At 33.2% G+C, this 26,445-nt stretch overlaps 1 long non-coding RNA gene and 1 pseudogene across 1 annotated transcript; both read right to left on the bottom strand.

Annotated features, from left to right (window-relative positions):
• Window positions 1-797: 797 nt before the first annotated feature.
• Window positions 798-1,467, bottom strand: LOC136201142 (uncharacterized). The gene is made up of 2 exons (XR_010673699.1): window positions 1,254-1,467; window positions 798-1,173 (listed from the first exon to the last, which is right to left on the bottom strand). It is a non-coding gene; the product is annotated as an uncharacterized lncRNA (long non-coding RNA).
• A 578-nt stretch (window positions 1,468-2,045) lies between these two features.
• LOC136200518 (protein DEFECTIVE IN MERISTEM SILENCING 3-like) lies at window positions 2,046-6,955 on the bottom strand (annotated as a pseudogene).
• Between the last annotated feature and the right edge of the window lie 19,490 nt (window positions 6,956-26,445).

Genomic DNA, 26,445 nt, shown 5'->3' with positions numbered 1-26,445 from the left:
ATATTTATAGGGAGCAAAACCGCGTGGCGGATCGCTTGGCAGCTGCTGGGCATGGGGGGATGTTAGGTGTTACTACCCTTTCTATTCCTCCCTCTTTTCTTTTGTCTACTCTTCTTGAGGATAGGGTTGGGGTCAGCCTTCCTAGACTGATCCCGGGTTAGGCTTTTTGTTCGTTTGTTTTCCTTTCCTTTTCCTACCAAAAAAAAAAAATAGGGAAAGAATATAATATGATTAATTTAATTATGATGTTTAGCTTAAATTGTATATATTTGGTAAACGTTAAGTTTAAATTCGTATTATTTTGTAAACGTTAAGTCTATATTGGTGCTATTTTGTACGTGAGGCCTAAATTGATGCTATATTATAAACGTTAAGTCTAAATTGATATTATGTTGTAAGCGTTAAGCCTATATATATTGGTACTATTTTAAAAGTTGAGCCTAAATTGGTACTTCCCCAAAAATCTCAGGCTTATTTTGGTACCTTATCCCTATAAATTATGACTATGTTCGAAAATAAAAACATAGATATTTTATTTTTATACAATAGGATAAAGAGTTGTCACTTAAAATTAGTTTAATCAATTTTGACTATTAATTTTAAAGAATCGATAGAAACAAAAACTTAATGATTAGACAATTATTTCCAAAAACATACTAGCTTAATATATAAGAACATAGAAACTAGTAAATTATTTATCCAAATTAATCAAAAAGTATGCAAAAAGAAAAACCCATAATAATTTCACATCATGCAAAAACTTCAGGGTTTATGAAAGAACTTGTAAAAGTTGCTCCTACTTGAAGTGCTGAACATTTTTAAACAACTCCAACTTAGTCAATACAAAAAGTCAGTTAAAAACATTGATTATGAAGATGTTAAGAGTCCAGAAGTTACTAAATTTACCCACTGCTACTCCTAATGTTTAAAAACTAAAAGGAAAAAAAATGGCAGATTTGCTACTCCTAATACGAAGATTGTTTCAAACCATTGACTTCACAAAACCAATTGCTCCTGGTAACTGAATAAGCTGCCCTTTTCACGAAAAGAAATTCTTAGCCCATTCAAAAACGATAACGGAATAGAAGACTTTTCCGAGTTGCTATCCTGATAAGGATTTGATTCCCCCTTCTAATATCATCTAGGGTTGAACCTATCTTATCCTCCCTGCATCTGAAGGGAGAGCAAATGCTGTTGAAATCTGCAAAATACAACTCCAATCCAACTCAATTAAGATGTGTTCAGTGCAATACCTGAGTTTTGTTTGCAGAGGTTTGTGAGAGAAACTTAACAAACTCTTCATTCTTTCTCTCAAAATTGAATCTTGCAGAATTCAACAACATTTTCTCTCGCTTTAAATCCTCTGTCAACTTCTCTTTTTCCCATGTCTTCTGTTTGAGTTGATTCTCAGTTTCCATGTAGCTATCAGGTGGATTTGCTGACATGGAAGTTTTTGGAAATCTTACATCAACATCATTCCTGCCGAACAAAAAAAAATCCAGAAAGAAGAGATACCAAATGAGAAATACACACACAACACGCGCTCACACACACACATGTAACTCTAAACATAGGGTATGCCAAAATATGTTATTTAGTAGCCAGATGCTTCGCATGAAACATAAAGGGCGGTCCGGTGCACTAGGCGTCCCCGCTAAGCAAGGGTCCGGAGAGGGATCCCATCACAAGGGTCTACTGGGGGCAAGCCTTCCCCTGCCAATTTTTTTTGGCAAGAGGTGGCTCCTAAGACTTGAACCCGTGACCTCTCGGTCACACAACAACAACAATGTTTACCGTTGCGCCAAGGCTCACCCTTTGAATAGACCATTCTAGAGAAAATACGTATTTCTTTTCTTTTGTATGATAGTTGTACAAAAATTGGGGGAAGAAAAATCCATGCACCAAATATCATGAGTTGAATTTGGAAGGTCAGAGGCTAATGCTATGAACCCTATAGGTGGCCTATTATAATCGAATTATAGCACATACAAAATTCTACAATCTATCACGATTCAGAAAGACATTTGTTTCTTAGTGCATTTAAACTACCTACATGCAGAAAGCAAATTCCGAAATACCACAAAAGGAGATGCTGTAAACCAATGAAATTCACCGTTGGATCCGATTGGAAGACAATTTCATGTCAATAATGAAATTAAAATACTTACCGATTCCCCAAGGAAAAGAAACCATTAGGCTTAATAATCCCTCCATCTAGTGAAATTGCTCCATCACTTATAAGTGGAAGAGCAAGTAGCATCTCCTCCTTACTTTTGTAAACTTGCAGGCGAGAAAAGAGGCTGTAAAATAGAGTCTCTCTGAGGCCATAGATATCAGATACATACAACAAATTCATGTAATCCACATGGATCACGTTAATAGCGAAACCAATAAATCCAGGTGGGCACTCGCCATTAGGCAATTTTGGCTTTAGAAGATCAAGCCTTCTTTGAGGGTCATCATCCACAAATTCACCACAGTAAGGTTTACAAGGGAAAAAAAGTTTGTAATTCAAGAGCTGAATTCCAAACAGCAATAAAGAAAAGAAAGAGATACATGCCTTAAATTTTCGAGACAAATGACAAGAAATCGACCATCCAGAGTCCGTCCGATAGTAGTACCAAAGCCTCGAATTCCAGAATCACTATTAAATGGCCTTCCGTGTCATAAGTTTCAAGAGCTTTAACACCTTCGTAAGTCTTGCAAACAATTCCTAGCATTATCTCTACTCCTAAGTACTCCGAAAGAAGCCTGCAATTAAGAAAGAATAAGTAAAAGTAGATTAAAAATAGTGCAGATAACTAACAACAACTGCATTATCATGCAGCTCTTAAAAGCAAAGATCAGTGTGGCAGTAAGTACGGAGTCATTTCACTAATTGAAAATAATAAGAGCTCTTGGAATTGTGGAGTATATAAATTAACTGACTACATTATATATTAGCAAGGAAACTAATCATAAGACTTATTTCATAGAAGAGGAAGAATCTACATGTTAGATAGATAGTAAATATCAATAGCAGATAACATGCAACTTCAAACTAACCTGCTAAGATTATCATCATCCACCTTGCCCAGAGTAGCAACAATACCAAGCACATCCTTAGTGAATGCGAGTTGAGGTGCATGAGTACCATGGCGCGTTGTCAGCTGACACATAATGCCTGCAGCAGAAGTTTCATGCTGCATAATCTGTTTTACTGTTTCTGCCTCACTCTGATTGGAGGAATGGCTTTCACTTTTACCACTAGGAGGTCTTGCAGAGTGATAATTACCAAGAATAACTGAAAGGAAACTTGTCAGTAGCAAAAAATGAAAATGGAAAAGAGATATTATGCATCACAAATGATTATACAGATAAAATCTCCAAACAATTCTAGCATCTAAAAGTAAATCCTTCCATTCGGAAACACTGACTAGAAGTTGAGATAAAAAAACTGCTCACACTATAAGTTCTGAGCTTTGGATTGAGTTATGGGTCCTTGACTATGAAATCAAGAAGTAAATTTTATTTTCTTTTTCGACCTAGCTTACCTATGATGAGAATTAATTTCATGACCTCTGAATTTGTTTTTCAAATGATGCTTACTTTATTAATGATAAACACTTCCCTGTTATAACTTATAAGAGTACAAAAGGCAGACTTGAACTAGAACTCCTGCTCATATTATAATTCAAACTTCCTAAATAAAAATTCTGAAAATAAAACCATACCCCTATTAGAATTAAAACTTCCAAAATAACAATTCTGATAATAAATTCCTACTCCTCAAGGACTAAGACTTCCTAAATAAATAACAATTATGAAACTAGTAAGTCCTAAACCTAATCAAAATAATGATTTATTATGATATAGACTAGCTACAACAGTTTTAACATTGCCTTCCCCTACAAAAATGAGTGTGATCTCATGCACAAAGATGATAACGAGAGCTACTTCACCAAAGCATCGGTTGGTGATAGGATCTTCATCATCTGGTTCTAGTAAAGGTTCCTCCAGTCCTTCCAGCCAGTGATATCGTTTATACTGATGTCCTCATGTATACGATTAGTCATCATTATAACAAATCCCCTTAGTCTTTCATTTCTTTAAACGGTCCTTCCACTGCTGGCCAGCAGTCCCATCTTGATAATTTCTCTTTTTTCATATAGCCTTGGTAATTCAGCAGATTTATGCAACTCTATTTGACCACTACTGTGCCTTTCAACAGTGTGTTAATGCTTACAAAAATGCTCATACATATGCAACCAACCAGCTCAAGGGATCATACGACCCATCAAACTTAGGAAATCCAGTTTCGAGAATTTTGGAAGCAGACCTCCTCCTGCCGTCGTACTCTACTGTCCACCCCCTGTCTCCTTCCTTGTTGTGCTAGATTGCGACTCTCCTCAATGGTTTCTAGTTGGAGTACCATGGCCTCCACCTTTGGCCTGTCTTTGCAGTATGAAGCTCAAAAAGGCTTCAAACTGTTCTTCCAAATTACTTGATTCACTCATAACTTGCTCTAATACCACTTTGTTATAAGCTCCTGAGTTTTGGATCAAATTACGGGTCCTTGAACCTTGAAATCAGGAAGTGAATCTTACTTCTTTTTCTTTCGAGCTAGTATGATGAGAATTAATTAATGCAGCTCGTTCGAGAGAAACCCGGATCTCTATGATAAGAACTCCTGACCTCTGAATTTGTTTTTCAAATAGTACTTTACCAATGATAAATGATTCTTTTCTATAATAGTACAAAAGGCAGACTTAAACTAGGATTCCTATTCTATTAGATTTAACACTTCCTACATAAAAAATCTAAAAATAAACTACTATCCTATTAGAATTAGAACTTCCTAAATAATAGTTCTGAAAATAAACTCCTATTTCTACTAATACTAAGACTTCCTAAATAAATGATAATTCTGAAAATAACAATTTCTAAATAAATTTACTCTGATTTGGACTAGCTACAACAGTTTCCTAACAACATCATTTTTGGTTTATATCAGCAAAAACTTTACTGAAATATCTTGTCTAATTAAATTAACTAAAACATTGAAGGAGACAGTGTATACCAATGACAGATCTAAACATTGCCACCACAGTACTTAAAGCACCTGGAGAACCAAGAATTAATGGTCAACAATTAAAAACAGGTGACTCAGTTCAATTTGTTAGGTAGCTACCATGCTTAAATTAAAAACCATTACACTACACAACATAAATTTGTTCCTAGATGTGCTTGTATCCAAGTGAACTGCACATGCAAATACTTCTTAGTTGAGTAATCTTCAAAAATAACCAATCCTCTACAAGAGGCACAAAAAATAAAACTTAGCATACCTTGCAGATCAAGTATTGAGTCTTCTAATTTGTTTTGTTGACTTTTCAAAATTTTCAGGTTATCCTCATGCTGCTTGATTTTGATTCCTGCTGCGTGTAGATCATCTTGAAATTTCTACAAAGGTTAAAATTTAACAATTAGTTCTTTGACCTACTTTACATTGTAAATAAGCTCCAGTAACTTAAAGGATGTCTAAAAAAATACAAATTTCAATGTGAAATTTTGGCTTTTTTTTTACAAATGTCAACTCCATAAAAATAAAATATAAATATCAGAAGAATTGCTTTTGATTTACACCCACATCACAACAAAATGTAAAGATGCTATGCAAACTGAAAACCTTAGAATTGTATATGACGGATTGAGCTTGCATAGAACCACCATTTTGCATTTCATTACTTGGGATAATACTAGCTTCTTCTTCCATCAGAGCAGACAAATCCTGCCCAAACACTCTATGTAAGAATTACAGCTAAAACAAAAGGATTGACTTAACATTTGCAACTATGAACATATCATCTCAAAGAGCAACAAGACACTATGTTCCTTACACAAATAGGTAAAGCAAGGCACATTTGTATGCATCATAGTGCACCTCAAGAAACAATAAAAAGCCGACAATCAAAAACCATATTTACTAATAATGGAAATAGTCATAGTAATCTTCTGAAATCTAAAGATGATATATAAAAGTCTAAAACATATGAAGCCTCAGACATAATTTCTTTATGGTCTCACTGCATATAGTGAACAAATTAAAAGCCTTCAAAGCTTATGCTCCCAAATAATATCCTAATTATTGGAAGATGAAGTCATCAAAATTAGCTCCAAAGTTTAAAAGTTCTCTGCCATTCAGAAACAAGGGCTGGCAATATAATTTCTTTCTTAACAACTATGCAAGCATATACATGGCTTCTACTCCATATTTGAAGTTTTTACATTTCAAGCTGTAAATTCCATCTTTTGATGCCTTCAACACTGTGAATGATTTAAAACCTGGATTCATGTTAGGGCTATGGAAAACAAAATATAGTTCACTGAGTGAAGTAAAATGAAGCAGGAAAAAACAAATAGCGAAAAAGGGAAACAGAATCCAGCCACACTAATCACCAGCCTTCAACTTTATCATTCTCATTTAAGCAATAATTCAAAGAAACTTCGTGATTTTCAAACAACAATCACAATGAAAAATCATTTTCCAAGCCAAGAGCATACAACTTTCACCAGAATTACAGTTCTACTATGAAGCACCAATACCGGTAGGCATACAGTGTAAGGTGGGGATACTACAAATTTTATATATAATTAATAATATATATCATTTATAATGAAAATTCAAAAGATACATAAATATATAAATCACAAATCATATTCATAAAGTCATTATACAAACACAAATAATACTCTCAAGTAACTAATAAGTAATTAATTCATAGCAGATCCACCAGATGAGAGGAAAAACTCGATCAAAGCAGATCGACCAGATGAGAGGGATCGAGTTCAGCAAAGTAATCGAGGAAGACAACTGATTGCACAGAACCACTGAAAACCAGATGAGGGAAAAGATTTAGGAATTTCAATTTTGTTAGGGTTCAATGCATCGCAGAGGAGAGATTTTGAATTTTAGTCTAGGGTTCAATGATTTCGTGTCTGTATATACTAGTAATCCTGTGATTATATCATTTTAATTCTTATATTTTATGGGTTTTAAAAAAAACCCTTATACTTTCGAAGTTTTTTAAAAAAAACCCTTAAAGTATCCCCGAAGTGTCCCCGCGTATCCCCTCATTAAAAAAGGGTAAATAATTTATTAGTCCTTAGTTTTTACCTAACACACTGTTTAGTCCCCGTATTTTGAAAAACATTTTATAAGGTCCCTAACTTTGGCCAATATTAACCCTTTGATCCTTTTGTCTAATTTGTTTAGACTTGTAATCGTAGTAACATGGTCAACTTGTATTGTACCGTGGTTGCCCTAAAAGCTAAGATATGTTCGGTTAAAAATCTAAAAAAATAGATAAAAGGACCACAAGGTTAATATTGGTAAAAGATAGAGACCTTAAAATGTGATTTTCAAAATAGAGGGACTAAAGAGTGTGTTAGGTAAAAACTAGAGGACTAATAAATTATTTACCCAAAAAAAAGAAAAAAAGGATACTTCCTAGGGGTGTCCCGTATGTATCCCACCGAATTCCCGCACCCGGAGTATCGGATACGTGTACGCATCAAACCATATTAGTGCTTCATAGCAGCTCTAAGACCATCTCCAACCCAGCATCAAACCGTATGCATCAAAATACGGTCATTTATCATCAAATTTGATGATCCATCAAATTTTTTGACGGAGCATCATTTAATAAAATAATATTATTTATTTTCTTTTTCATTTATTTTATATACATAAAAACCAGAAATGAAAAATCATTTAACACAAATAATCAAGCCATACAAAATCATTTAACTCTAATAATGATGAAATGGGTTGGAGTAAAAATATTGTAGCAACATCGAAACAGAGAGAGAAAATGATGAAACATGGTTTGATGCAGTAAATTTGATGAAATGTGTTGGAGATGGTCTAAGCCCCTGTTAGTTGCAAACGGAAAAGAACTGTTCATTAAACCCAAAGGCAATATTACCATCCATAGGTGGTTCAGATCAACGCCGTTAGGTTTTGACAACAACAGATTTAACTTGTCAAAACTAATTTGTGTGACTCACTTATATACCAAGTAAAACAAAATTCACTTGAAATTATCTGATTATCGATTTATAAACATCCGTGCAAAACAATTTTTCTTAGAAAGAGATGAATTGAGTCCAATTTACATTAGAAAATTTGAATTATCCCAATGATCAAAGAAAATTAAGCAATTAAAAAGAACCGGACCAATTCCATCTTAAATTACAAAATGCACAACTCAAAAATTATGGACCATAATTTGGTCGCTCCAACAATGAGCTTACCCGAAAATATAAATATAGAATTCCTGAGCGTTAAAGACCTAGGATGGGCAATGAACTGTGACACTGATAGAGAGATCCGAGTCAACTGAAGAGCATGAAATCAGGGTTTGGAGTGGATCTGGGGGGTTTAACCCGACATCCTCTCAAATAAAAAACTGAATAAATAATTTAAATAGTTTTTTTAAAAAAAAAATCAAACAAAATGTTATTAAGAAATTAAAGAAAATCTATTACAAACTACAGAAACCAAGAAATCAGTAAAGAAACTAGCATTGGACCGAGCATGCTTAGCCATAGCATGAGCTGCTAATCTCGAGATACGGATAAAAAGTGGCTCTTTATATATGTTGTTTGTTAGAGGGGATGTACATGGAAGGATAGATGGGTCGAACTCCAATTAATTTTATTTTTTTAAAATTTATAATCATAATCAATGTATCTCCCACATGATTTTTTTTTCATGTGTGACTAATAAGTGACATTGAGTTCCCTTGCAAATTGTCCACGTCATCATTTCGACACCATGAATGATTTTATTAAGGTAAAAGCAAAACTTTAATAATTTTATGGCTTAATATATCGCCAGCTCTCTGAACTTTGTCATAATAGTAGATTGGCTTCCTGAACTTTGCAAGTGTCTCATCAGCTCCCTAAACTTGCTTATTTTGTATCACCAACTCCATAAACTTGTCCATAAAAAAATTTCACCTCCCTAAACTTCGCAAATATCTTACCAGCTCTCTAAACTTTCTTTTTCCGTAACAACTAAATACAAAAACCATAATACTAACTCGTGTTAAAGTGTAAAAATACCCATAACGTTTTGGGACATGAGTAATTTTACCCCTAACGTCTAAAATGGTGCAACTTTCTCCCTAAGTTGGAAGCCAAGAGCAATTTTAACACTAACATTGATAAATTGGGTTAATTTGAGAAATAATTTATCAAATTGTCTTTTCGGTCATGAAATATTGTCATCTACGCTTCACACATGCATTATTTTATTTGTAACAAATCACAAATATATGTTGGGATGTGGAAAAAGAAATATACTATCTTTATACGAATTGGACAAAACAATTCAAAAAATTAACCAATTTATAAATTTGCTCTTGCCTACTAACGTTAGGGGTAAAGTTGCACCATTTTAGACGTTATGGGTAAAATTACTCCTGACCCAAAATATTATGGGTATTTTTGCACCTTAACCCTACTAACTCTTGATCCTCATTATTTCGATCTCTCAATCTTACAACATTAAATAATAGTCAAACTAGTCTTTTCAAATTTTCAATATAATAATGGTAAAACTGATCCTGCTTGGAAACCTTAGGATTAAAGTTAAACTATTTAATGCCTTAAGGCTAAATCTGCACTTTTAAAAAAAATGTTAGGGTCAAATTTCATGATTATCTATTTTAAAAAAAATTAAACCTAAGTGTTGATGAAGGGAACATATAAAAATCTATTAAATTAAATAAAAATGCAATTCTTAAATTTTAAAATATATAAACAAAATGATTCCTCCACAGAAACCCTAGCAGATAAAAGTTAATTACAAATATATCTTCCTAGATCTCATATATAATCAAAAGGATTGATGAACAGAAACCCTAGACTCCCAAATCTCATATATCTGGAGAAGCTCTCCACCAAAATTCCCTCTTCTTTTATTTTCTATCTCAGTCAATCACACTAATCTTCAGTTGCATTTACTTAGAAAAAATGAACGAGTTCTCTATATCACTCATCAAATAAACAATAGCTTTCACTTATAGAAGAGATCTCTCCCTGCGCTTTTCCATGTCTGTATGTATACTCTCTCTTATTAGTTGTATATATGTTAATTTTACGGGATTCAAAACTTTCCCTACAAATGTCTTTCAGTGATTTTTAGTTTCTTTTTCTAATCTACTAAAAGCTCCTAATTTTAATATATGTGTATGGCTTTCCAATTTGAACTTTGAGCAGCACAATTAAGTTTATACATATAATGATTTGTGGAATTTGTTCTTTTGCCTTATGAAGTTTCCAAACCTACATATATTATTTTTAGAAGGATATGGCTATTGAATTATTTTTTTAAATCAAAACCAAAGGAGAAATCCAAATAGATATACCTTGCAATGTTTAAGTAATAAAAAAAATAAAAAATATCTAGAATGATAGTGAAAAATCCGAATCCATCTAGAAAAGACATGATTTTAACTTAGTTTATATTGTGTAGGAAATATGACAATGAAGAAACATGAAGAAAATTCATGTCAAAATATTAGTGATTCAACAGATCTTCAGAAACAGGAAGAAAGAAAAAAATATATTTTAGCACTGATTGCAGAATGTGGCCGGCGAAAACGAAAACGATCATTTCTTACAAGAAAGATGATAAGAGGCTGCAAGTAACTTGAGGTTTTGAATTAATAATTTACTTTTATATTAACATGTCCCTCTTACACTTAAATTTGCATTATTTAAAAAGTTCATGTTTAGAAAGAGTTAGTTTGATTGATTGGTTTGTTGTGTTATTACGTTGTATCATCAAATGCCTTTGTCAAATGTTATTTATTTTCAGAAGTTCATTCGTGGTCCTTGTTTTATATTGATATTTTGGTTTTGCTAATTTTTTTTTTGTATTGCTTAAACTGTTCAAACTTGATGAAACCCATATAGCAAGAACATGCTTCAGTTTATTATGATTAGTTCAATTAGTTTTGCGCTTATCCTCTTGACTAGATTATGGTAGTTTAACTTGTCATCAATTTATGGTTGTCTGTAATTCATACTACTTATTCATGCTATCTCAACTTGAAATTTATTGTAATTGTGCAAATTTATCAAAATTTGTCAACTTGAGGACTTAGCTATACAATTAAGTAATAGTGATATTTTAATTATTGGCTAAGTGTTTAGTCTATTTGTTTAACCACATTTTGATTTTGATTTCCTTTATTTTTGCTTATGGAATATTTTTTATTTTTTTATTTTTTGAATCTGGAATTGCAAGTTTGATTTGTATTTGCATGATTATTTCGTGAAAAAGAAGATGCATCTTACTGGTGCAGCTTTTAAGAAAGAAGCCAATGTTTGTACCAAACCTGTTGGTAACAATTCTTTCTCTTCAAATCCAAGGAATTTGAACTTTTTTTTTTTTTCTATTGCAGTGAGAAATCATATTCAATTGGATTTTTTCCTTTCTTCCTTTTTCGTACGAGTGTACAAAGAATTAATGGTTTGATTAGTGCCTCGATGGCTTCTTGGTGAAGTTACTCGTAATTTTTTTTTTGGTTTAATAAGTCCGTTACCTCATACTAGGTCTAAAACCTAAATTGATTACTCAACTTTTAATGTTGTTCTTGTTCAATTGCACTCAATATACTCTTGTTTTTTTAATAGAAATTGTTTCAATATACTCGTGTTTTTCATTAGAATTTGTTGAAAGTAAAAAATGGAAAATACTTGTCAAAGTGGTCACTCTTCTTTAAAAAACCAACTAGATAAATCCTTGCTTGTTTAAGAACTAAAATTCCGAACTTTAATAGTAATCTATTAGTTTAATTGATTAAAGATCTAAGACTATTTGAATAAATTGTTAATAACTATATATGTGGTTGTGGTAGAATTAAATTAATTTAAGCTTTGGCTTCCCAGGTCAAACTTGATGAAATAAAGTAAATACTTTCAAACCAATTGCAGCCTATGAGAATTTCTACACTTTCTTCTCCTCGAGTAATATGATCGAGATAAATGAAATATTTCTATGGATTCAACAGAAAGTGCATCATAATCATATGTGTCCTCATCATCCTGGTCATTATCATAATCATCTGCAGACAATGTTGCAGCAGAGCAACTGGTATTATATATTATCTGGTGACTGCGGCAGGACTTGATTTCTCTTGATGATTTCAGTTGGCAGTTACTACTTTGACAAGTGTCTTCCATTTTTTACCTTCAACAAATTCTATTGAAAAACAATAGTATATTGAAACAATTTCTATTAAAAAACAAGAGTATATTGAATGCAATTAAACAAGAACAACATTAAAATTTCAGTAATCAATTTAAGTTTTAGATCTAGCATGAGGTAACAGACTTATTAAACCAAAAAAAAAAAAAATTAAGAGTAACTTCAACCAGAAGCCAGGCACTAATCAAACCATTAATTCTTTGTATGAAAAGGAAGAAAGGAACAAATCCAATTGAATATGATTTCTGAATGAAATAGAAAAAAAAACAAATTCAAATTCCTTGGATATGAAGAGAAAGAACTGTTACCAACACGTTTTGTACAAACATTGGCTTTCTTAAAAGCTGCATCAGTAAGATACATCTTCTTTTTCACGAATCGTGCAAATACAAATCAAACCTGCAATTCCACATTCAAAAAAAAAAAAATTCCATAAACAAAAAAATAAAGGAAATCGAAATCAAAACGTGGTTAAACAAATAGACTAACATCTCACTTTGTTTCAACTAAACTTTATAAATGAAAATTATACTAAACTTTATTTTTTGAGATATACAGTTTAGATTCACTAGAAACGAGCATTAGATCAGACTTAACCAAAACAGATTCAACACTGAGCGTAAGTAGAATCAAAGACTATTGTTAAAAGTCTCATATTGCCCATCCCGCCATGTGCTTTTAATTCCACAAATTAATGAGGTTGTCTGGACTGGAACCCTCGACCATTTGGTCTTAGAGGCTCTGGTACCATGTCATGGGACCGATTGAACTAAAAGCTCGAACTGATAGTTAAGGCCCAATCATAGATCTTATATTAACTGTAAAGTCTAAAAATACATCTTCATCTATTTGTGAGGTAGTTTTTTTCTTCCCCTACCTTTCAAACTATTATAAGAGTTAGTGTTGCAGGATTGAGAGATCGAAATAATGAGGATCCAGAGTTAGTAGGGTTAAGGTGCAAAAATACCCCTAATGTGTCAGGAGTAATTTTACCCATAACGTCTAAAATAGTGCAATTTTACCCCTAAAGTTAGTAGCCAAGAGAAAATTTATAAATTGGTGAATTTTTTGAATTGTTTTGTCCAATTCGTACAAAAGATAGTATATTTTCTTTTCCACATTTGTGATTTGTTACCGATAAAATGATGCACGTGTAAAATGTAGATGACAAAATTCATGACACATAAGAAAATTTGATGAATTATTTCTCAAATTAACCCAATTTATCAATGTTAGTGGTAAGATTGCTCTTGGCTTCCAAAGTTAGGGGTAGAATTACACCATTTTAGACGTTAGGGGTAAAATTACTCCTGTCCCAAAAAGTTATGGGTATTTTTGCACTTTAACACGAGTTCTTATTATGGTTTTTGTATTTAGTTGTTACGGAATAAGCAGGTTTAGAGAGTTGGTAAGACATTTGCAAAGTTCAGGGAGCTAAAAAAAATTCATGGGCAAGTTTAGGGAGTTGGTGATAGGAAATAAGGAAGTTTATGGAGCTGATGAGACACTAGCAAAGTTCAGGAACCAATCTACTATTATGGACAATTTCAGAGAGCTGGCGATATAGTATGCCATAAAATTATTAAAGTTTTGCTTTTGACCATAATAAAATCATTCATGGTGCCCAAAAGATGGCATGAACAATTTGCAAGGGCACTCAATGTCACGTATTAGTCACACATGAAAAAAAATCATGTGCCAGATACATTGATTATGATCATAAATTTTAAAAAAAATAAAATCAATTGGAGTTCGACTCATCTATCCTTCCTTGTACATCCCCTCTAACAAACAACCTATATAAAAAGCCACTTTTTATACTATCTCACCTCATATCGCCTCTGTTAAACATAGTGGTACCTAATAGTATAATACTATGACAAAACTCAATAACTATTTAAATTATTTGGTGACCTTCATCTCGAGATTAGCAAACGGAGCGGCTCATGTTATGGCTACGTGTTCTCAGTACAATGCTAGTTTCATTAGTGAATTTTCTATCCCTAATTTCTTGGTTTTTATAGTTTGTACTGAATCTTCTTTAATTTCTTAATAACATTTTGTTTGGTTAAAAAAAAGTAACTATTTAATTAATTTATTTAGCTTTGTATTTGAGAGGAAGTTGGCTTAAACCCCCCTAGATCCACTCCAAACCCTGATTTCATGCTCTTCAATTGACTCGGATCTCTACCTCAGTGTCACAGTTCATTGCCTTGCACAGTCTTCTTCTTTGGCCATCCTAGGTCTTTAAAGCTCAGGAATTCTATACTTATATTTCTGGGTAAGCTCATAGTTAGAGCTACCAAATTAGGGTCTATAATTTTCCAGTTGTGCATTTTGTAATTTAAGATGGAATTCGTCCGTCCTTTTTAATTGCTTAATTTTCTTTGATCATTGGGATAATTCCAATTTTCTAATGTAAATTGGACTCAATTCCTCTTTATAAGAAAAATTGTTTTGCATGGATGTTTATAAATAGATAATCAGATAATTTCAAGTGAATTTTGTTTTACTTGGTATATATGTGAGTCACAAAAATTAGTTTGACAAGTTAAATTTGTTGTTGTCAAAACCTAACCACGTTGATCTGAACCACGTATGGATGGTAATATTGCGTTTTGCCTTTAATGAACAGTTTTTTTCGGTTTGCAACTAACCTGGGCTTAGACCAACTCCAACACATTTCATTAACTTTACTGCATCAAACCATGTTTTCATCATTTTGTCTCTCTGTTTTGATGTTGCTATAATGTTTTTACTCTAACCCATTTCATTATTATTTTATTTTTTTGATAAAACATTTCATCATTATTAGAGTTAAATGATTTTGTATGGATTGATTATTAGTGTTAAATGATTTTTTTTTATGTATATAAAATAAATAAAAAAGAAAATAAATAATATTATTTTTTATTAAATGATGCTCCATCAAAAAAAATTAATGGACCATCAAATTTGATGATAAATGACCGTATTTTAATGCATACGGTTTGCTCCTGGGTTGGAGATGGTCTTAGAGACGTAATGGTGGTGAAATTTGTATGCTCTTGGCTTGGAAAATGATTTTTCATTGTGATGGCTATTTGAAAATCAGGGAAGTTTCTTTGATTATTGCTTAAATGAGAATGATAAATTTGGAGACCCTAAGAAGGCTGGTGATTAGTGTGTGTTTCCCTTTTTCACTATTTGTTTTTTCCTACTTCATTTTGCTTCACTTAGTGAACTATATTTTGAAAAAAATTTCATAGCCCTAACATGAATCCAGGTTTTAAATCATTCACAGTGTTGAAGGCATCAAAAGATGGAATTTACAGTTTTAAATGTAAAAACTTCAAATATGGGTTGATATCTAGAAGAGTAGAAGCCATGTATATGCTTGCATGGTTGTTATTAAAGAAATTATATTGTGAGCCCTTGTTTCTGAATGGCAGAAAACTTTTAAACTTTGTAGCTAATTTTGATGACTTCATCTTCGAATAATTAGGACATTATTTGAGAGCATAAGCTTTGAAGGCTTTTAATTTGTTCACTATATGCAATGAAGACATAAAGAAATTATGTCTGAGGCTTCATATGTTTTAGACTTTTATCATCTTTAGATTTTAGAAGATTACAATGACTATTTCCATTATTAGTAAATATGGTTTTTGTTTGTCGGCATGTTATCGTTTCTTGAGGTGCACTGTGATGCATATGAATGTGCCTTGCTTTACCTATTTGTGTAAGGAACATAGTGTCTAGTTGCTCTTTGAGATGATATGTTCATAGTTGCAAATGCTAAGTCGATCCTTTTGTTTCGGCTGTAATTCTTACATAGAGTGTTTCCGCAGGATTTGTCATCTCAGATGAAAGAAGAAGCTAGTATTATCGCAAGTAATGAAATGCACTATGGTGGTTCTATGCAAGCCCAATCCATCATATACAATTCTAAGGTTTTCAATTTCCATAGCATATTTACATTTTGTTGTGATGTGGGTGTAAATCAAAAGTAACTCATCTGTTATTTATATTTTATTTTTATGTAGTTGACATTTGTAAAAAAGAAAGCCGAAATTTCACATTGCAATTTGTTTGTGTTTTAGACATCCTTTAAGTTACTAGAGCTTATTTACAATGTAAAGTAGGTCAAAGAACTAATTGTTAAATTGTAACCTTTGCAGAAACTTCAAGTTGATCTACACGCAGCAGGAATCAAAATCAAGCAGCATGAGGATAACTTGAAAATTTTGAAAAGTCAACGAAACAAATTAGAAGACTCAATACTTCTGCAAGTATGCTTAATACTTCTTAGCTGAGTGATGTTCAAGAAGAACTAATCCTCTAGAAGAGGCACAAAATATAATTTAGCATACCTTGCGGATCAAGTATTGAGTTTTCTAATTTGTTTGGTTGACTTTTCAAAATTTTCAAGTTATCCTCGTGCTGCTTGATTTTGATTCGTGCTGCATGTAGATCATGTTGCAGTTTCTGCAAAGGTTACAAATTAACAATTAGTTCTTTGAACTACTTTACATTGTAAATAAGCTCCAGTAACTTAAATGATGTCTAAAAAACAAACAAATTACAATGTGAAATGTCCAAATAACAGAAGAATTGCTTTTGATTCACACGCACATCACAACAAAATGTAAAGATGCTTTACAAACTGAAAACCTTAGAATTGTATATGATGGATTGGGCTTGCATATAACCACCATTTGGGCAGTCATTATAGCCCTAAGTTTATCAATCGACATCTGAGCAGGGCTTCTCAAAACTTCAATCTTCATAAACTGATTTTCCCCGAGCCATCGACCAAAAAAATTCATGTTTGTGATGTTAATATTGATTTTGAAGAAGATATTATATGGCTTGAAAATCCAGTCTCATCCTCATTGAAGTAAGTCTTTAGCTACTGTAACTGTTTGGTTCTCTTGAATTGTTCAGTGTCTCAAGGTAAATTTGGATTTGATCTGTGGAATCCATCCACCCGCCAGTATAGGGAAGTTTCTGGTTTCAAAGTCACACCTAAAGTCCGAACCATTAGCAACTCTTGAGCGAAAACGTCAATTAGAAGTTCAAGTTTGGATTTATAGATTGAAATCAAATATTTGGAGCAGTGCTCAAAATATCTGTTTCCTCGGGTCCAGAATTGATAGTGATAAATGTTTTCCTAGAATTGATTAGCTTAAGAATGGTAGTATGCACTGGTTATGCACACTTTTTTTGTAACAACGGAGAGAAATCAGAGATTGTTAAATTAGATGGGCAAAAAGAGACATTCTCTATAGTCTCTCAACCTGTTTGCTGAATCTACTCATTGGAAGGAGTTGAAACCAAATTACATGTTTTAGAACAGTTTCTTTGCATCAGCTATGTCTGTAGTTCCTGGAAAAATGGTGGAATTAATCAGGCTGATTTATATATGAGGAAGAAGGATGAAGTTGATCAGTTTAGTTGGACAAAGTTATTCTCTGTTACAGAACCTTTATTTTTTTACACATGGTTTGACAATATGAAGGTTTTGGGATATTCAAAAGGAAAAGATAAGATTCTGCTTGATATTGGTATGGATTATATGCTTTGGTATCATCTTGAAGAGAAATCGTTTCAGGGAGGTGAAAATAGACCAGAATTCTAATTGGGATAATCCAATTCTTTGTCTCATAGTTGAAAGTCTTGCATCTCCAGGTGGGGGAGCAAAAAGCATATTCTAAGTAATCTTTCTATTAGATTATACTGTTGGATTTTCCATAATTTATATCAAGTTAGAATATGGTCCTAGTATATTATATACTTATGTAGTTTGATAAAATAAAACAATAAATGCTATTGGTCAGTTCACGTAAGGGTACGATCAATCATCATGTTTGATTAACCAAAGGGTACGTTGAATCCTATTGGTTCATTAATGAAAAGGTACCTTATGGATGAAGAGATACCTTGATGGAAGGTATATTTATAGAACATCATCAGAATTGGTCCTCTCTCTAACCTATCTAAAAGTGATTTTCTGTCCATCTAGAAAATCTGTAAAGTCTAAAGGGTTAAGTGAGAGGAACACAATTCTTGTGATTCTAAAAGAACTCGATTATAATCGTCATGGATCAAGGTATACTCTTCTAGTTGTTATTAAGTGTTTGTGAAAATCATCTTGTTCGAACATGTGGGCAATTATGTTTGTCTAATATTATGATTAAATCTAAGATTTCTAACATGTGGTATCAGAGTCTGGTTTTGAATGGATGATTTTCAAATTATGTTTAATATGTTTATCCGCTGCTTTAATAGTCAAGGTACACTCTTCTGAGTCTGCTGATAAGTCTCTTGCTGGGACACTAATGGGTACTTTAACCACTATTAAGTTTGATGGTTCTCGTACCATGCACCAGCATATTATTGAAATGTCTAATATTGCTGCAAGACTGAAGTCTATGGGAATGGAAGTGAATAAAAATTTCCTAGTAACGTTTATTCTTAATTCCTTACCTTCTGAGTATGGTCCATTTCATATGAACTACAATACTCTAAAGGACAAATGGAATGTGCATGAATTGCAAAGTATGCTCATTCAAGAGGAGGCAAGGCTTAAGAAACCAGGAATTCATTCAATTAATCTCATGGGTAATAAATGAGTTGGAAAGAAACAAGGAAAGAAAAATATGGATTATTGTTGTAGAACTTGAACTCGATTGTAATCGTCATGGATCAAGGTACACTCTTCTGACTGTTATTAAGTGTTTGTGAAAATCATCTTATTCAAACATGTGGGCAATTATGTTTGTCTAATATTATGATGAAATCTAAGATTTCTAACATGTGGTATCCGAGTCTGGTTTTGAATGGATGATTTTCCAATTATGTTTAATATGTTTATCCGCTGCTTTAATAGTTAAATTTTTCCTTATTAACTCTGTTCTATAAATAATCTGGTTAATAAATTTTTCCATTTTCTAAGAATGAGATGTTATGTTTTAATCATTGTTTCTTATTACAGAAACAAATTTTGATTTGAATAATTGTGTCATATGCTTTAACCAAAATTGGTTTCCTGTAATTGGTTTAATTTGTTCAATCATAAATATTGATGATGGAGGTTTATGATGTTGTATGAGGTTTTGATTAATTGTTATTGAAAGAATGATGGGAAACCATTAATCAGATTTCTTTGACTCTGCTTGTTTTCTAGACATATAATTATTAGTAAAAATCAATCATGATGACATTTGATTGAAGTATGAATCAATGGCCAATTTATGAACAGAAGCATTTGTCAAGGTTCTGGGTAAAATCGTTTCTGTTGAATATAAATTATCTAAAGTTTTATTATTATTATTATTATTGTATGTTAAATGGCCAATTGTGAGTTTAATTATTTTTCAAGGTTAATGACAAAAGGCAGTTTGTATAGTAATGGTTTTAGTCACTAAAGTGATGACTAAATATGAGGTGTTATGCATATTTAATTAATTGTATAATATTATGTATAATTTGATATGTATAATTAGTTAGTCACCAAAGTGGCCAAATTAGAAAGTTTTCATAGATATCACGTTAAAATAATTTCAATTACTCATGTGTACGTGATGCTTATAAATGAGATGTTATTATGATTATCATGAGTATACTGACGTTCATTGTTATAAAATATTTTAGGATCACCCAAAGGTTGATTAGTTATTTTATAATTTTATGAACATTACGTGTTAATTAATATACTTGATGAGACATGTTTAGTATATCCAAAGATGGCAAATATATCTAATTGGAGTATATTAATTACAAATTATGTGCAATTAAATTAAGCATCAATTATGTTTTGTTTCATTGTTGTATATTGATATTTTACCCAAAGGAGAATTTCAATATACATATAATTATTGCTTGATATTCTGAATCAATAATGATCCAATCTCGATTTCATAAGCTATAAAAAGTGACAATTCTACTGAGTGGTTAGATGCCATGAACGAAGAGATGAAATCAATGGACCACAACAAAGTTTGGGACCTTGTTGAATTGCCAGAAGGTTGTAAACGAGTTGGGTGTAGGTGGGTCTTTAAGACTAAACGTGACTCGAAAGGCAATATCGAATGTTACAATGCCAGAGTTGTTGCTAAAGGTTTTACTCAAAAAGTGGGTATTGATTTCAAAGAGACTTTTTCACCTGTCTCTAGAAAAGACTCATTTAGAATTATTATAGCATTGGTAGCTCATTATGATTTGGAGCTCTACCAAATGGATGTGAAAACCGCTTTTCTAAATGGGAATTTAGATGAGAATGTTTATATGGTTCAACCAGAAGGATTTGGGGTTGAAGTATGATGCGTAAACTTAAAAAGTCAATATATGGACTAAAATAAGCTCCCTGAAATGGTATCTTAAGTTCAATGATACCATCACATCTTTTGGATTTAAGGAAAATATTGTTGATCGATGTATATATCTGAAGATCAGTGGGAGTAAGTTTATATTTCTAGTTCTGTATGTTGATAATATCTTACTTGCAACTAACGATCTTGGTTTATTACGTCAAACCAAAGAAATTTGAAATGAAAGATATGGGTGAGACATTCTATGTGATTGGAATAGAAATATTTCATGACAGATCACAAAGATTATTGGGATTGTCTCAGAAAGCATATATTAAAAGGATTCTAGAGAGATTCAAGATGGAAAAATGCTCTGCAAGTGTTGTTCCAATTCAGAAAGGAGATAAATTTAGTCTCGATCAATGTCCAAAGAATGAATTGGAACGTAGTCAAATGGAAAATATTCCTTATGCATCTATTGTTGGGAGTTTGATGTATGCACAGACTTGTACCAGGCCAGACATCAGTTTTGCTGTTGGAATGTTGGGCAGGTATCAAAGTAACCCAGGATTAGATCATTGGAAAGCTGCAAAGAAAGTGTTGCGATATCTTCAAGGAACAAAAGATCATATGCTCACTTATAAAAGATCTGATCATCTTAAAGTGATTGGATATTCAGATTCAGATTATGGAGGATGTGTGGATACTAGAAAATGCACATTTGGTTATTTGTTCCAATTAGCTGGAGGAGCAATTTCATGGAAGAGTGCAAAAGAATCAATAATTGCTACATCCCCTATGGAAGCTGAGTTCGTGGCATGTTTTCAGGCCACAATTCAAGGATTATGGTTGCGGAACTTTATTTCAGGACTTGAAATTGTCGACAGTATTGCCAAGCCGCTGAAAATTTACTGTGATAATTCTGCAGCAGTCTTCTTTTCTAAAAACGACAAGTATTCGCAAGGTGCTAAACATATGGAAATTAAATACCTTGTTGTTAAAAAAGAAGTTCAGAAACAAAGAGTGTCAATAGAACACATTAGCATAAATGTTATGGTTGCGGATCCGTTGACAAAAGGATTATCCCCTAAGGTGTTTAGTGAACATGTTGAAAGAATGGGGATTATCAAATATCATTAATGATGATGTTATAATTATATTTTACTATGTCGATGAACTGACATACAACCGCTATGATCCTTATTAGTCTTATTGCTTAACAATGACTTTATGTTTGACCAGTATGGTAATGGGTTTATTTTTTAATGCGCGCCTTATGTTTGTTATTAAACTGTATATATATAATTTCACACGGACCAAGTGGGAGAATGTTGGATTTTTCATAATTTATATCAAGTTAGAATATGGTCCTAGTATATTATATACTTATGTAGTTTGATAAAATAAAACAATAAATGCTATTGGTCAGTTCACGTAAGGGTACGATCAATCATCATGTTTGATTAACCAAAGGGTACGTTGAATCCTATTGGTTCATTAATGAAAAGGTACCTTATGGATGAAGAGATACCTTGATGGAAGGTATATTTATAGAACATAATCAGAATTGGTCCTCTCTCTAACCTATCTAAAAGTGATTTTCTGTCCATCCAGAAAATCTGTAAAGTCTAAAGGGTTAAGTGAGAGAAACACAATTCTTGTGATTCCAGAAGAACTCGATTGTAATCGTCATGGATCAAGGTACACTCTTCTAACAGTTATTAAGTGTTTGTGAAAATCATCTTGTGGGCAATTATGTTTATCTGTTAAATTTGTTATGGTTAGGGATTTTACAGGACCTTCTTTGTTAAATAAGAAAAATATGTCAAAATTTTGTTATTATTCAGTGTACATTTTAAATAAACATTGATATTCATTAGTTTTTCTCTTCTTTCAGTGGACATTTCAAATCAAAGTTGATATTCATAAACTTTAATAAAAACAAACAAATTTCTAAATTGCTCCTAAAAAAACAAAAACAAAAACAAACATAAAAACAAAGACTTTTCAAATAAGCCTCTGGAATCCCATTCCATATGCAGAGCAGCGCAAAGTGGATATTTTTTTTATGGAAATATCAAAAAATCTTATTAAGCGCCAAAAAACTTTTACAATGATCAAAGGAAAACTCTTACATCTAGGTCCACTTGTTCCATAGCAAGCTGGAAGATTGAGATTTACATAAAATATCATTATCTAAGCAAAAGCAACTCTTCTAATAGAAGATTTAAGAGATTTTCCTGCAGCATTCCTTGACAACCAACTTATAAGCCTTCTCCATGGTAGATTATTTGGTACATCACACTTACCACTAATCTCAATCCAGACACCCCCACTAACGGAACAATCAAAAAATAGATGGGACACTGTCTCCTCCTCTTGACCACATAAACAAGACAATTGATTTGTCAAGTTTGCCCATACAGCAATCCAAGTTTTAATATTCAACCAATTTTTTAACGCAAGCCCTAAGATGAAACCGTGTCTTCGGATAAATTGATGTCCTCAAACAACCTTCCACCAACCCACAATAACTTGAGTAGGCATTAAAGCCTTATACGCAGTAGCCACAGTAAACTGTCCCGTATTATTACCCTTCCAGACAATCCTATCCCTCTCGTTAGGATAAATTTGTATTTGTTTCACCACATGCCAAGCTTGCTCAGTGAGTTCATCAATTGGGTCTGGTAGACGCCACCCTTGCCTCCCAATAAGATCAGCAACCTTCATATCTCTAGCAACATCAGTATCAGAAATATCTAATCTAGGAAAAAGCTCCCTTAAGCTCTTATCATTAATCCAAGGATCATCCCAAAAATTAAAACTCTTCCCATCCCCCCATTTATAAGAAAAGAAAGGCTTAAACATATGCTTTATTTTGTGCATACCTGTGCAAAATGGATGTTAATTAGGAGGAGAGTCATCTAAGATAATGAATTAGAGAGAGAAGAGTTGGAGAGAGAAAGAAGTCATGGGAAGAGAAAGAGTTAGATAGAGGGTCATGGGGAAGATAGAGAGAGTTGAACAAAGGAGAAGGAGATAGTGTTTTTTGTTAAGAGATAAGGGTATTTTAGACATTGTATATATGGGAGGTTGAGGTGGCGCATTGACCAGGCGTTGACCGGTCATTTTTACCTGTTATACACCATATTGGGAGGTCATCCATAAGATCATACACATTACTGTGACAAAATGAAAGTTGTACACCAAAGTGTGAAATGGAGTAAATGTCATATACCGACAGCATACCAAAGAGAACGTGCCAGAGGACTGAAAGTAGAGTTTTCTTTTGCAATAGTGATGATGTATAAAATTGTACCTCAAACTTAAATACCTTCACTGAAACGCCCAAGTTTATAAACAAACTCTCTAAGTCTAACATGTTGTGAATTGCTGAAGTGTCAATTCAAGGGTAATGCTTAAGCAAGGCCTTCGTTGGAGGGTTGGCAATGGTTTGCAAATAAATATGTGGAAGGATCCCTGGTTAATTGATACACCAAATTTTAAAATCCAATCGGATATGATCCCGGGTTGTGAAGAAATGACAGTGGCGGATTTGCTTCAAGAAAACCATGACTGCTGGAACATGGATTTGATGAGAATGATTCTGAGTGCAGAGGATATCAGGTCTGTCCTTAGTGTTAATCATGGAGTAAGTGGGGAAAATGATTTACTGATCTGGCACCATGATAAAAAAAAGGTATATACTCTGTAAAATCTGGTTAAAAAGTGGCTTGGGAGGATTGGCGTGGGAATTTCCAACATGACCAGCGGGCGGAATGGACAAGAATGTGGTCTTTTTCTATCCCACCTAGAGTAAAGCTCCTTATTTGGCGAATTTGTAGGGATTTTATCCCGCTAAAAGAGGTTTTGAGGTCAAAAGGCTTGAATAATGATAATATATGTGGGCTATGCAAAGAGGAAGGTGAACATTCGGTGCATTTGTTTATTGATTGTCCATATGCGGTTCAACTTTGGGAGGCCATGGGAATTAATCAACATATTCCTGGTACCGATTTTCTCCTTCAATGGTTTGATAGTTTTATTCAATCTAGAAACCTTCAGGAATGCCAGGAGTTATGTATGGGGCTATGGGAGCTGTGGTGTCAGCGGAATTCATGTCTGTGGGAGGGGGTTTTTGTTGCACCGTCTGTTGTGGCTCGCCTCTGTAAGGATTTCATTCAGCAATTCACCATTGCGTCAAAGGATATGTATGTGCCAATCTTACGATCCCTTGCTGGACATTGGTCGAGACCACCGCCTGGGTTTTTAAAATTGAATATCGATGTTGTGGTCAGGTCTAGGTGGGATAGAATTGGATTAGGAGGGGTTTTAAGGGATCATTTGGGTGGTTTTATTTGCTGCTATGCTATACCATTTACTGGTTTTTTCTCCCCTAGGCTTGCGGAAGTGTTGGGCCTAAACAAGGCGCTGGATCGGGTAAAAGAAGAAGGTTGGGGTCGGGTGGTGATCGAAATGGATGCGGAGGAGGTGGAGGATAGGTCGGAATTTGGGGTTGTAATTAGCTACTGTAGGAGGCTTTTAACTGTTCTACATGAAGTGTCTATTATTTTTTCTAAAAGGTCTACCAACCAAGTTGCTCATTTGTTAGCAAGTGAAGCCTTGTCTTTGGTCACACCTAACTTTTGGCTACGGGAATCTGAGTTTATTCGGCCCTGTTTGTTAAACGATGTAACAGCTATTCATTAATAAAATTCAGTGATTCTTTGTCAAAAAAAAAAGTTCTTAGAGAGATGCTCGCATCAGTACAAAGGAGCGCTGGAGAAGAATGTGCATCTCATAATATTTCATTTGGTATAATGATTTATATACTTACTACACATGAGAAGCCAAAGAAGTACAACATGGGGGCCTAGAAAGGAAATTGCTTTGGGATAATGAGCAACACAATAGTGTATCTGCTGATGCATTTCAAGAACTAATAGAAGATATTGTCATCTCGAGCTTATAGTTAAGACCCAATCAAATATCTTATGTTCATCTCCGACACAATACCATGTCATAGAACCAATTGAACTAAAAGCTCGAGCTTATAGTTAAGGCTCAATCATATATCTTTTGTTCATCTTCGATAGATATCTAAATGGTTTTAAAAAAGATTAAAGAAACAAAGTTGCTTTTTTTCTTTGAAAGGTACAGTGTGAAGTCTTTTCCTCTTATGTGTCTATATAATCGACATTTATACTCCGTATTTATAATCATTTATTTTTCGCGAAAAATTGTTGAATTTTGCACTATATTTATGTTTTATAACATAGGTTCAAACACTTGAACTTGTAGCACACAAACGCACCCATGGAGAGATACTTTGAGCCACCACTATGTCATTTTCCCTTTCACATGACACAAGATACATGACAGACATTTGTTTTTGTGTCATCCGAATATTTTTCGTGACAATATTTTAACTGTATGTCATCTGAAGGTGAAAAAAAAATGCGCTCGATTGTTAGATGACATTACGATTACAGAATCATGTCATCCAAAGAAAACGTGCGTTTTCGTTAAATTTGATGCGCTCAACAGATGACACTTCTAATAAATGAATGTCATTGTATGCCGAAAACAAAAAAGCGGCAAATGAAATTTCACTTACGCGGCCATACCAAATTTTAGGTGCTCTATATCATTTGACTGAAATTTCAGCTGATATATAAACCTTCTCTCAATCCCAAACCCAGTTTAGGTTACGCAAGAGCTTCATCCCTCTCATCCCTCTTTATCTTCATGGTTGATTTGAACATGCAATCACTGGGTGAGATCGAAACACGATACTAGTAAGCCATATTTTCTTCGTTCCTAGATGTATTAGAGTATCATTGTTCCTTACTCTGTCTTTTCCTCATCCGATTTACTTTTGTGTATGTCGAT

The sequence above is a fragment of the Euphorbia lathyris genome, chromosome 7 (assembly GCF_963576675.1).
Source record: "Euphorbia lathyris chromosome 7, ddEupLath1.1, whole genome shotgun sequence".
NCBI classification, from domain to species: domain Eukaryota; kingdom Viridiplantae; phylum Streptophyta; class Magnoliopsida; order Malpighiales; family Euphorbiaceae; genus Euphorbia; species Euphorbia lathyris.
Note: the sequence above shows the minus strand (reverse complement) of the source record. Positions and strands in the feature narration are given on the sequence as shown.